Genomic DNA, 13263 nt, shown 5'->3' with positions numbered 1-13263 from the left:
CCTTTCCCCTGACCAGAAAGGAGCCTGCTGTGGGCTGGGGGGGAGGCTTTTCTCCTTCCCCTCCCCCTCCCCTCCCTCTCCCCCTCCCCCTCCTCTTTACTGCGTTGATGATGGGGAAGGAGGCAGCTTTGGTGTGCGGAAGGGACGATGAGGATCGGGAGATGGGAGAGGTTTAAGACCTCATGCTTTCTGGTGACCATGTGACCTTGGGTTGGGCCCTGTGTTGCGCTGCACTTGAGCGTCCTGGTCCATGGACGGGCACGGTCATGCCCCCCGGGGTGAGTGGGGATCGGATAAGGGAGTGCGTACGGATTCATCTTTGGAAATGAGAACAAGGCAGAGCCTGGGGATGAAGCGCAGACTCAAGCCCAGCCACTCGGGTTCAAATCCTGGTGCTGCCACCTCTCACGAGGCCCTGGGCCCTCTGAGCCCCCGTTTCCTTGTCTGGGGATGGTTGGGGGCCAGGGCTGATCTTGTGGGATGGGAGTCCCTTTTGGTAGGCAGAAGCAGAGCCTCCTTGCTGAGCGCAGGCTGCTGTGGGAAGTGACTACAGCAGCAGGTCAGGTGGTATTGGCTTGTTCCATCATTCATGTGGTCACTCATTCATTCATCCAGGACATGCCTCCTATACTGGGGTCTTGTACCCACAGAGAGGTTCGGAGGTGGCCTTTTCCCCTGGTGGCCTCCCTGGGGAAGTTAAGTCCAGGAGCAGATGGGAACGGGGCCATATGAGCTGCTGGGATCGCTGGGAAATAGTCTTTTTCTAAGGCTGGGGATATCTGGAAGGCTCTACAGGGACACCCATGAGGTCAGCCTTTCCTTATAGCCTTTCGTTGCAGATCTTGTCTGCACCAGACTCTGACGTGAGGGGCGCCCAGCTAGTCACCAAATTGCTGGCCCCTTGTGTCCCTCGGACCAGGCTGTTGACCAGGGTGTGGACAGGGGGTGCTTTGCTGGGTGTTTGAGGACTGATAGTCCCTTCTCCATGCCCACTCCTCAGACTGCCAGCCTTTCCTGTGCATCCAGGGCCGGGGAGGGGCGGGGGCGGGTCCAACTTGGTACCTGGTATCCCTGGCCTCCAGCCCATCCCTCACATTGGGTTCCAGGAGCACCTGGTTAGCCAGATGCCTGCTCAAGGCTGGGGGTAGGCAGCAGCTGGGCCGGGACCACCCCATGGGATGGTTGAGTTATTTGGGCTGTGCCACTCACTGGCTGAGGGTCACTGTGTGAGGCACGTGACTTTGCCTCTCCGAGCCTCAGTTTCCTTGGTTGTGCTCACTGCGTGGCACACACCTGATGCAGCATAGAGCACAGTGAGCACTGTTTTGTGGTCATTTCTGCCTCAGGCAGCCGCCCTGACTCCTGCTTGCTGCGCAGAGAACCTTGGGCTTCTCTGTGGCCCCAGATCTCTCCATCAACGTACCGGGGAGTACTGTACTGGGGTGTTTGAACAAAAAGTGCATGGTTCTGGAGTCAGAAAACCCAGCTCTGAGTTACTGCTCTGTAGCCAACCAGCGGTGTGGCCTTGGGCACAACACTTAACCTCTCTGTGCCTCTGTTGTCTCCTCTGGAGCTGAAAGGAGATGTCTGTAAACTGAGAACCACAGAGCAGTTTGCATTGATGTGTCCTCGCGCAGATGATGGAGCATCGGGCCAGGACTGTGTGCCCTGGGTGGGGGGTGGGGGGGAGCTCCTGCCCCCTTGGCCTTGCCTTGTGACTTTGGGCGCATCTGCTAAAGGGGACAGCTGCCTACCTCACAGAGCTCTTGGGAGAATGAAAAGACATGCGGAGCCGGGGAGAGGGGCAGCTCGTGGGAGGGATTAAAGGGCTGGATGCTCTCTTGGAACAACTCTGGCCCCGGAGAGGTGGATAACCTCCTGGGGCCCCAGTTTCCCAACCGGAAAATGGAACCGGACACCCCGCTGCCCCTGGTCCCTAGATCCCCGCGATTCCGCGTCCGATCAGAATCCTAGCCGTTCCGTTTCGCACGCATCCGAACGGACTGCAGCCCGATCGAACGGGAGACGTGTCGAAATCTACCGTCATCCGGACTTTAATATATTAAGATCGCCCTTTGGAAGTCACGTGCCGAGAGGCGGATGATGAAGAGGTGCCTATTGTTGCCGCCTCGCGCCGTGCCCAGCCGGTCCCGCCTGGCAGACTCCGTCGCAGGAGCTGGCAACATGGCTGTCTGCCTCCGCCTTTCCCGAGCAGGCAGGAATCACTAACGCGTTAGCAGTTTCATTAAGCCTCTCGCCAGCCTCCCCGCCTCCCGCCCCGGCCTCCTCGGTAATTATTTTCCCAGCCCTTCCACTCGCGGCCCCTTAGCGAGCTCTTCGTTATTGGCCGAGTGGCCCCCGCAGGCCGGGCTGCTGGGACCGGGCTCTGCCGAGGGCCCCCCTGGGCACCCCCCTCCCGCCTGCCTGCGTTGCCATTTAAGCTTTGTGTCCCCCTGAGGCCTCCGTGAAAATGCAGATCTGCTGCCTGCCAGGGGTGACGGTTAACCCGTTATTACACACCCAGCACATGGAGGTCTCCTCGGCACAGCCCACGTCCACTGAATCGGGCGAAAAGTTTCTTCTGGGGCTGTCGCCGGGTGGACCCGGCTGTGAGGGAGATGGGGTTTCTTGTGCCGTGGAGCCGTGAGCAGCCAGGGCCCCGGGGGTGGGGGTGGGGGTGGACGGCACCCGCAGCGTGGGGCATGCGTGGAGCCCGGGGGGGCGGGTGTGTATGGCATGGGGTTGGGGCCCGAGAGCGTTACCTTCCTGGCACGCCGAGGTCCCAGGACCCACGGCGTGAGACCCAGGTGGGCCCAAACGCCCCGTGCTCCTGGCCGTGACGATTGCCTGAGAAATGGGCACGGGGCCTATCTGGGCCCGTCAGAGGCTGCCCTGGAACTTTGAGAGTCCTGGCTGTGGCTGCTGAACCCAGAGCGTGTGGCTGTGGGGCTTCCAGCTGCTCTTCCGCCAGCCACGTCTAGGGTAGGGAGTCTCATAAAGTCGTCACACGGAGGGAGGCAGAGCGTTGGTGGAAACATCTTCTACTTCTTTTGGGCCCCTGGTTCCAGCTATGCCTGAAACCACCCCTGGGATTATCCGTTACATAAACAGACAACATTCCCTTCTCTGCTCACGCCATCTGGAGTTGGGTTTCTTTTTCTTGCAACCAGTAGGGTCCTGATTGATGGGAAGAACCCGCCAGGATTCTGCACCAGCGGTGACATTTCCAGTTGGGTCTTAAAGGATGCGTAGGAGTTGTGCGGCAGAGGAGAGGAGGAAGAGCACCCAGGCAGAGGGAACAGCAGAGGTCGAAGGCTCGGCGGGGTACGAAAGGGCAGGATGGGGGAACCCCAAGTACCGGCAGTGGCACCAGGGCTCACACGCATATGTGATAAGAGAGGGGGTGGGGGTGGGGGCCGATGCCAGGCTGTCAATGGCAGGGTGAGGAGGGGTAGAGGCTGAAAGGGCCGAGAACCGTGGGAGGGACAGGAGGAGAAAGTATGGGTTTCAGCAGGTCCGAAAAAGTGAGGGCATGAGTAGGGTTTGCTGGGAGAGAGGGGGCAGGGAGGGCATCCCGACAGAGCGTGGGCCTGGGAATCGGAGGAGAGAGGGGAACTCCAGAGTCAAGCCTGGAGACATAGTTCAAGGCCTTGGACGTGAAGCAGCAGCATCCAGAGGGTCCCAGGAGCCCCTGGTGTGGTCGGATCCATCTGTACCACGGGGATCGGCAGTTCGTTCACTCATTCACTGAACAGATTTATGGAGCACCTACTATGTGCCAGGCCCTGAGGATATGGCAGTCACCACTGAGATTTAGGCGTTTCACCCTACAGCTCCCATGCTGTTGGGGAGACGGAGAATGAGCAAGGAAGAAGGTACAGAGTGTGAACCTGTCATCTGATGGTGACTGGCCATGAGGCCACCACTGGCCAGCGTGCTCTGGGGAGGCGTCTCCCAAGAGGAGACATTTGAGCTGAAGGACGAGGAAGGCTGGTCATGAGGAAATCGGGAGGAAGGGCATCCCAACTAGAGGCCAGCGCGAAGGCCCTGTGTCAGGTCTGAGCTTGGCTCGTTGAGGGGCAGAAGGGAGGTCGGTGTGGCTGGAGCCTGGTAGACACGAGGTGTGGTCGGGGCCAGGGGCCAGATCGTTCTTGGAAGGGCTTGGATTTTCTCCCTGTGATAGAGAAGGTTTAGAGTAAGTCTGGAGGTACAGACAGGGGTGTGAGGGAGATCAGTAGGGCTGGAGCTGGGAGAGTGGCATGGAGAGTCGGGTGGGGGGGGAGAGGAGGCCTGGATAGGGCCCCAGTTCCTGGAACCAGCATTTGGCAAGGGAGTGGAGTTGTCATTTAGGGAGATGAGATACCTGGAACAGGCTTAAGCCGGGTGACATCTGGGTGGAGGGGCCTAGGGACAGCTAAGACTGGGGATTAAAGCTGAGGTTGTCCAAGGGGAGGGGAGGTAGGAGCCAAGGCCTAGGGAGAGGGAGGACATCTGGAGTGGTTTTCCCCACCTGACCACCCCAGCTGTGCCAGGTGGGGCTGGCGTGGGGCATGAGAGCTGTTTGCTCCCTTGGATGCAGCCAGTTCTCGCCACGGCCATCCCCCCTGCTGGTCCTGGCTGCCACACGTGAGTGACGTAGCCTGCCGCCTGCAGCCATGCTGGCCTCTGCAGCGAGAAGGCTCACCCAAGCTGCTTGTCTCTTGGTGCCAGCTCGTTTGCTTGGCCGGAGCAGGCCACACTAACGGGGCCAAGGTCACAGGCTGTGGTCCACATGGGTGGTGGGCTGGATCCCTGACCTACGGATGGCTGCCCAGGACCATGCTCCCTAGTGCCTGTGGGTAACAGATGTGATGGTGGCCCACAGACCTGGGTTGCTCATCATGGGTGGGCCTCGAGGTGAAGGTTTGCTGGGGCCAAACTAATCTGGGCAGGTTTGGAAGGTGATCTGAATGCTGGGGGACCCCTGCCCCAGAGCCGGAGCCCTCTAAGGGCTCCCCGTCACCGCCTCCAGGACGTGCTGGCCTCCCAGTCTCACCCTCTGCAACCCCCATGCCCAGTAACTGCACTTGGAGGTCCCCAGAGCCCAGGGCTTTCTTGCCACCAGGCTTTGCCACTACTGTGCCTTCTACCTGAAACACTTCCTCATTCCCCTCCCCCTGCCCAGCTCAGGGGGTAACAGATGCCCCCACCGTGTCCCCACAACCTCTAGGCTTTTCCCTCTGCCAGTCGACATTCGTCCAGCAAATTTTTCCAGTTAATAACGATATTGGGGCCCTACTAATGCACCGGATCCAGTGCTGGGGGGGGTGAGGTTAGGAGGGATGCATCTGTGAATAAAACGGACCAGGTCCCAGACTTCATGGTATCACGGGAAAGACAGTCAACTAGTAAACATGAAATACGTCTAATATCAGATTGTAGACAGAGCTGGGTAGGAAAGCTGTGAGGCGCTAGACAAGTGGGCACGGGGGCGAATGCTGACGGAGACAGAGTGGTCAGGGAGGCTTTCATCTGAGACCTGAGGGAAGAGAAAGTGCCAGTTAGGGGAGGTGGAGCAGGGAGAGCATCCCAGATGGGGCCGTCTGCTTTCTTGTCTTACTCCTCGTGCGTCACGGGGACCAGCACAGAGCTAGGGTCTTCGCTGTGGCTAAGCTGGTTCGGGTAGGGTCCCCAGGGGCAGGGATGGTCCACGGTGGCCTCACCGAGCCCAGATCCTGGGAGTGTAGGCAGAGACCACAGCCATGCTGGGTTACGGGGCCGGAGGGTATGCAGCTCTGGGCGGTACACTTAGCCAAGGCCTGGACCTGACACTTGGGATGGGCACCGAGTCCTGTGAGCTCACGCGTGTGAAGGGCTAACACCCGTTCGACAGGCGGACGAGATTGAGGAGGCTGCGTGTTTAAGGTTAAACCCCGTCCCCCTTCGAGGCTGTGAGACAAGTCACTGAATTGGAGCATCTGTGATCTGTAAAGTGGGCATGACGGTGCCTCCCTCCTGAGGCTGCTCGGAGGCTTAAATGAGATAGTGGTACTCAGTGTAGCACCTGGCACGGGACGGGCGCTGGGTGTGTTGCCCTCCCCGCCGTGGTTATTCTTGGCATCGGCTGAGTGAGTTAACAGATGGGGCTGTTGTTGATTTGGAGTCTATACCCCGGCGGGCTTGTCCACTGTTCCACCTTCAGCTCCCAGAACGGTGCCTGCAACACACGTGGGTGCTCCGTCGATGTTTGTTGACTGACCATCTGACCGAGTGAACAGGCTGCGCGCGTGGGTGGCCCCCAGGTGGTGAGGAGGGCAGGGCACAGGGCACTCTGGCTTAACCCTCCGGGAACTTGGGGCGTGCCCGGTGGGTTGACTGTGGAGATCCCAGCCACTTAGGGTAGTCCTCGGACACTAACCCTTTCCGAGCCTCGGTTTTCCCCTCTGTGAAATGGAGCTGCATGTGCTCCTGACCCCTCGACCTGTCCCCAGGTCATTGGCAGACTCATGAGAAGGTGATATTAAGGGGCCCCCGAGGACAGCTGAGCCTGCAGGAATATCGGCAGTGACGCTGGCTGTCCAGGGTCTCCGGGAGGCCACTGCGATGTGCAGGCTCCAGCCGGGGAACCAGGCCTCTCCCTCCTTCCAGCGGCCTGCGGTATGACAAGCACCTGTCTGTGCGGCCCCTCCGGTGACATGTACATTAAATCGGCTTTGTCTGCTTGCTCATCCGGGGTCTCGTGGAACCCATCTCACAGGAGTCTGCCCTGAGCTCCAGCCCAGGCCCCTGCCTGGGCGCCTTGGCCTGGGTTCCCACTGCCCCCGTGCCTATGGCCTGTATCCCAGGGTCTGGCACATGGTGTGCAGGAAGGGCCCAGTTTAGAAGCAGGCACCTGGAGGCCTGATTCAGCACCCACCATGTGCAGAGCAGGGAGAAAGAACCATGGGTCCCACCCTCTGGATTCCTCTCAGTTTATGGCTCGGAGCAGATAGGCTCACGGTGGGTTGGGTATGAGGGCTTGTACCCCTTTTCCTTTGCTGTCCCCGAGGCGGTGAAGACCACTGGCTCCTTGCAGATGGGGAGACTGAGACCCACAGAGGGCCGAGTGTGAGGGAAGCCAGATGCATTTCTGTTCCGGTGTGCTCAGCGTTCACGGTGTAGGGGCCATTGGCCAGGCCTGTGCACAGTCTGGGTACGCATCATCCTCTCAAACCCTCTGCGCAGTGAGGCAGGTCCTGTCACTGCCCCCACTTTGCAGATGCAGAAATGGAACACATTTCGTTCATGATGGAGACAGGATTTTGTGCTTGTTGATTTTTTTTTTTTTTTTTTGAGGTGTAACTCAATACAGAAAAGTGCACAAATCCTAAGTTTGCAGCTGGGTGGATTTTCACATTCACATAGAACTATCTAGTTCCCGTCCAGGTCCAGACCTCGAACAGCCCCGGTGCCCCAGGAGGCTCCCTCATGCCCCGTCCAGTCCTCACCCACCTGCCACCACCTGGCATCTGACAGTGGAAGCTGGCTTTGTCATCTGGGCACTCCACGTGAACGGAGTCCCCCCCCCCCCCCCCGCGTCTCCTTTCGCGTCTGCGGCTTTCACTCAGCGTGATGCCTGTGCGAGTTGTCCGTGTTATTGCTCTAGAAGAAGTTGGCAGAAGTGGGATTTGAACCCTCCTGCTAACTGTCCGCCTGGCACCAGAAATCACTCCTGCTGACACCCCTCCGGCGGCTCCCGTTGCCCTTGGATGAAAGATCCCGATCCTCCCCCTGGTCTTGCCTGTGTCAGCTCCTGTCGCTGCCCTCCAGCCACATAGGTGAATGGACCTTTTATCCGCAAAAGCCCTAAGCTCCTTCCTGTCTCAGGACCTTTGCACATGCAGTTCCTTCCTCCCGTCTGCCCTCGGCTTCCCTTCGCTGCTCGGCTGGAGTGCCGCCTCCTCCAGCTTGTCTGTCTGGACCTCCCCAGACATGCTGGGCCCTCCTGGTGGATGTCATCAGGCTGGTTCATGTTTTTTCTTCACTGCCCGTGTCATTTGGAATTAACTGTCTGTTAAGCATCTGCCTCCCCCCACTAGACCGTAAACTCCGGGAGGCAGGCGTGGTGTCTGTTGTGTTTACGGCTGCAGCCCCAGCGCCGTTCATTGATTCATTCATCCATCCTTCTCGTCATCTGCTCATTTCAGCAAACACCGGGGCCCTGCCACGTTGCAGCCTCTCAGCTAGTGTTTGTTGAGTGAGTGGATGGGTGGATGGGTGCACGGGTGACTGTGTCCCTGCCTCTAAAGCTCCTATGTTTTCCCGTACATTCCACTGTCTCTGATACTACCTCTCTGAGCCTCATTTTCCCCAGTTGTTGAAGGAAGGAGCCAGACCTGGCCCTTGGAGCCAGGTTCTGATGCTGAGGGTGTGGGGCTGGCTTTGGCCAGCAGGTGCCTGGGGGGGGGGGGGGGCGGTCAGCTGAGCAAGGAGGTGACCCCACACAAGGCAGATTCTACCCCAGACGACAATGCCTGTTGGAGCATCAGCTCCAGTGTGTGGCAGCACGCTTTCCCCCTAATGTCCCTGTTGGGGTGCAAGGCTTGAGGCCTAGATCCACGGAGGGGCTCGCCCAGGCCACGCAGCCGATGCAGCGTCTGAGCCCCAGGCTTGGCCTGCTGGGCCTTGGGAGGAAGGAAAAAGTGGGAGTGAGAGTGGTGGGGGCCCCCGTGGACCTGGGGTCCAGCCTGCCTTCCCCCACCTTATAGCCGTGCAGCCTTGGCCAAATCGCTTCCCCCGTGAGCTCAGTTTCCCCAGCTGTGAAAAAATGGGAGTGATAGTCGCGATGGTCTCGCCCTTACGGGGCCTCTGAGGTTCACGGGACCAGGGGGAGCGTGCGGTGGGTCTCTGTGAGGCCAGCCTTCTCCAGGGCCCAGCCGGACCAGGCCTCGGCCCGGAGCTGTGCCGCGCAAGGTGGCTCAGCAGCTTCGCAGCTTGTCAGCCAGGCGGGCGGGTGTCCCGGGGCCGGGTTTGATTAGTTCAGGTTGACAGTCGCGCTCCGCGGCGCTGCCGGGAGGGGAGCCCGTGATTACCCTAATGAAGCTTGAACGCAGTTTGTCATCCAAACAGCTGGTTCGGAGCTGCGCTGCTCCCAGCTGCCCGACTCAGCCATGCAGCCGTTCAGCCAGCGCTGCCCTAGCCCTGAGTGGCCCTGCCATCAGCATGACCAGGACAGGAGGTGGTGGCCCTGGGTGGGCACTGGGTGGCCCCTGGGAGCGGGGTGGGCCACCCGGGGTGGGGAGGGGACTCGGCAGAGCCTCGAATGTGGAACAGGGTAGCTTCTCAGGACACTCACAGGGCAGGCCCCTGACCGTAGACCTCAGTTTCCCCATCTGGAAGATGGGTGTTGGGGGCCTTGCAGCTTTAAGTCTCAGATTTCAGGCTGAGGTGTTACCTCCTCTGGGAATCCTTCCCAGACCCCGGAGGCTAGGTCAGAGGCCTCCATAGGCACCCACAGCCCTCAAGGCCCCATCAACCCCAGATGGCCCTGTGTTGTCACTGAAGGTCTGGATGGTTGTCACTGTGTCTCATTCGTGCATTCAGCAAATATTTATGAGAACATACGGCAGCGGGCAAACCAATCACCATCCCGCCTTCATGGAGTTTACATTCTGGTGGGGGAGACTCGTGGGGCCTTGACTTTAATCGGGGGAGCCACAGAGGGCTTCCTGGAGGAGATGGCAGCTGAGCCCAGAACAACCAGGAAAAGTGTTCTGGGCAGGAAGAACAGCATGTGCAAATGCCCTGAGGGAGCATGCTGTTGGGTAGACATGCGAGACATCTGGTGACATACTGAAGGTGCCAGTGCTTCCCAGGGAAGGAGCTAATTTCATGTCCTGCACTGTGCAATTGCACTGTGCAATCTTTCTGACGGCCCTGGGAAGAAGGATTGTTGCTCCATGCTGCAGATGGGGAAGCAGTTTCATGGCATGGGAGGGTGGTGTCCTACAGTCCTCTGTGGCCTCAGATCTACCCGGTGGCTCCCAAGAGGCCCCGGACCAGTGGCTGCCTTCTTAGCTTGGGTTAGAGTCCACACGGACACTCAGATGAGGAGGGGTGTGGGCTGGGCCCTGGGCCCTGTCCAGGGCTTAAGCCCTTCCCCAGTGGAGGAGGGCGAGGAAAGGGGCCAGCAGGCAGTGAGGACCTGTAGCTCCTGAGCCCACACTCCCTCTACGGCCCACGGAGCCATTTTTTTAAATGTTTGTTTATTTTTGAGACACACACACACACACACACACACACACACACAATGAGTTAGGGGAGGGGCAGAGAGAGACGGAGACACAGAATCCAAAGCAGGCTCCAGGCCCTGAGCTGTCAGCACAGAGCCCAGCATGGGGCTCGAACTCCATGACCTGAGCCCAAGTCGGATGCTTAACCGACTGAGCCACCCAGGCTCCCCTCCACTGAACCATTCCGAACCAGCTTGAGGCTACCCTTTCCCTAGGGCTTGGCTTGGATGGGGAATGGGGGGGAGGAGGGTGAGTGTGGGAGGGCACTGGCCTCCCCACAGGCCATCCCTTGGCTGCTTCCCAGTTTTCCGTGCCACTTCTGAGGCCAGACCCCATCTCCACCCTTCTGCGTGCCCACAGTGGCCTCCTAGGTGGCTTTCCAGCATGTATCTGCTGTGGCCATCCCGTTCCCGTTGCCCCTTCCGTCTCGTCACTGCCTCCCCCTATACGGTCCAAGGCTTCCTGCCGTTACAGCACAGAGCCCAGCATTCGTGGCTTCCCAGCCTCGTCCCCTCTCCTCTCCTCGCTCTGCCCCTCACCATGCTCCCTCTTTCTCCTGGAGAGGGGAGTGTGGGTTCCTGGGTCCTGCACAGCCATCTGTCCTGCGGCCACTTTCGAAGCGAGTGTGTCCAGGCTGGGTGCCAGACTCGACAGCCGCTCCCCGCCGTTGCCGGGCGGACGTGAGCAGCCCTTGGCAGGCTGAGAGCTGGGATGAAGGACCGGTTTATGGCCTCCCGGCAGGAAGGGAGGCATTCCCACTGCTCTGCTCCCTCCTTATCACTGCTGCATGGTGTGACTGCTATGCTTGCGACTTGCTTGCTGCTGCCTGCCGGGTGGCTCCGGGAAGAGGAGAACCGGCTCATCAGATTCACCTGCCTTGCCTCTGGGCGACCCTACTGGCGCTCCGCCCTGGATCAGAGAGGGATGCGGGGAGGTGGAATGAGCCGGGGGAAGAGGCTGGCGGGACGTGGGTGTGGACAGAGCAGGCCCGAGGTCAGGGGTATGGGTGTCCCAGGCCTCATGAGCGGTGGGCTGGGAGGCACGGGCTGGACTCCGGCGCCGGTGAGGGCCGGCCCAAGAGCAGCAGTGTGTGCCCGTGGGTCCCCTGCCCCATCCGTGCTCGTGTCCCTTCCCCCACCCGGAATGCCCTCCCCTGGCCGAGGCCTGTGCCGTGGGCTTCCTCTGGAGGACAGGCCACAGCAAATGAATTCCGCGAGAGTGAGTGATACTCCCGAGGGTGTGCCAGGCCCTTGCCGTGTGCTGGGCTCAGGTTAAACATTCCACACATGCCATCCACTTGACTCCACTCACAACCCTGTGAGGTAGAGCGGTCCCTCTCCCCATTTTAGAGATGAGGAGGCGCAGAGAGGATAAGTGACTTGGCCAGGGTCCCGTGGCCGGGGAGTGAGTGAGCTGGGGTTTGACCCTGCACAGTCTGAAGCTAAGGACTGGACTTATAACCGAGGGAATAGGGATGGGAAAAGGGGCTGGACCAGACTCAACGTGGGGTGTGGCATGGGGGCCGTGCTGGAGAAGGGGTCTGAGCCCTGTGGGTTGAGCGCTGCTGGGTTCTTGGGGCTGAACTGCCTCCATACACACCCTTGGTGAGGCCTGGACCTCGGGACCGTCAGACACCTGGATCGTGAAGGCACCCATCTTGTCCTGCCTCGGGGAGGTTCTCCAGGACACCCCTCAGGGCGGCCAGGACCCCAGGCCACCTGCCTTCCCAGGCCACCCTGGCTATTTACTGAGGAATATGTTCTGGAGAGCTGGACTCTGCAGGAGGTATGTCCAGTTTTGCTGAAGGGAACATTGGGACTTAGCCAGAGTGGTACAGAGGTGCTGTCCTGACCCAACCACGGTGACGGTAGATTGGATGCTCACGGCTGTAAACATAATAGTGCAACTGAAACAAGGATGGAGGGAGACCAGAGAGGCTTCCTGGGGGAGGGGGCCTAGCACTGTGATCGGAGGGATAGATAGGAACTAAATGGACAGATGCGGGAAACAGTGACAGTCTGGGGGAGAGCCTGTGCAAAGGCCCTGTGGTAGGGAGTGCCATACATTCAAGGAAGTGGAAGGCAGCACATAGGTTGGAGCAAGATCTGGGGGCACAGGCCTGGTGCCTGATGAGGCAGGACCTTCAGGGAGTGGGACTTGGCAAATCAGATGTCACGCATGCCCTTTGGGATTCTGGGAATCGGTGGAGCCCTCGTAGCCCCAGGTGTGGAAATCTCAGGTTCACGGCCTAGCTCCATTCCTCCTCTTTGTGTTCTCTTGGGTAAGGAAAGTGCTGTCTCTGAGCCCGTTTCCCTATCTGTAAAATGGCTCACCACCCGCCCCCCATCAAAGCCTGAATGTAAGGACTGTGGTGATGTGTATGAAATGCCTGCGTGTGGTGCCTCCCCTCAAGCCTTGAAGGTCCCAGTCAGAAAATTAGAGAGCCTTCCTCTCTCCTCATTTCCTGGGGTTCCCACTGACCCTCGCTAGGTTGGTGAGGGGCCTATCCCCCAACCTTTGGCAGTTATCTCATCAGCAGGTTGGGGGAGGGTAGGTCCACGGCCAAGCTTCGAGGGGCCTTCCATCAGGCAAGGTCTTCTGAGGGCCATGGCTCCACCACTCCTTCCTTCTGTTCCTTCAGCACGGAGCCTGTCCCTATGTAGAGACACTGTCAGGAAGGGCTGCATCCAGCAGCGTTCTCTGATATCATTCTGCTCGGGGCTTCCCCGCGGCCCCACTGTAGCAGTGCCAGCTTCGGGGCCAAACAAGAGGAGAGCCCTGGCTCGGCTCTGTGGCCGCTCTGTGCCTCAGCCCCACCCCCCAGGTCGGGAGACGCCCCCCGGCTTCATGTGGCCGTCGTGAGGGTTCGAGTCCCTTGGGGATGTGCCCGGCCTACAGTAGTCATTGAATGCATATAGATTCCCTTCCCCTTCCTGATCCAGTGCCACGGGGATTCATTTCAGGCCGTGGAGAAAGACTTGCACTCTCCTCACCAGAAAGGACACTTGGCAAG

The sequence above is a fragment of the Prionailurus viverrinus genome, chromosome B4 (assembly GCF_022837055.1).
Source record: "Prionailurus viverrinus isolate Anna chromosome B4, UM_Priviv_1.0, whole genome shotgun sequence".
NCBI lineage: Eukaryota > Metazoa > Chordata > Mammalia > Carnivora > Felidae > Prionailurus > Prionailurus viverrinus.
The sequence above is the reverse complement of the archived record's forward strand: the minus strand, read 5'-3'. Positions refer to the sequence as shown.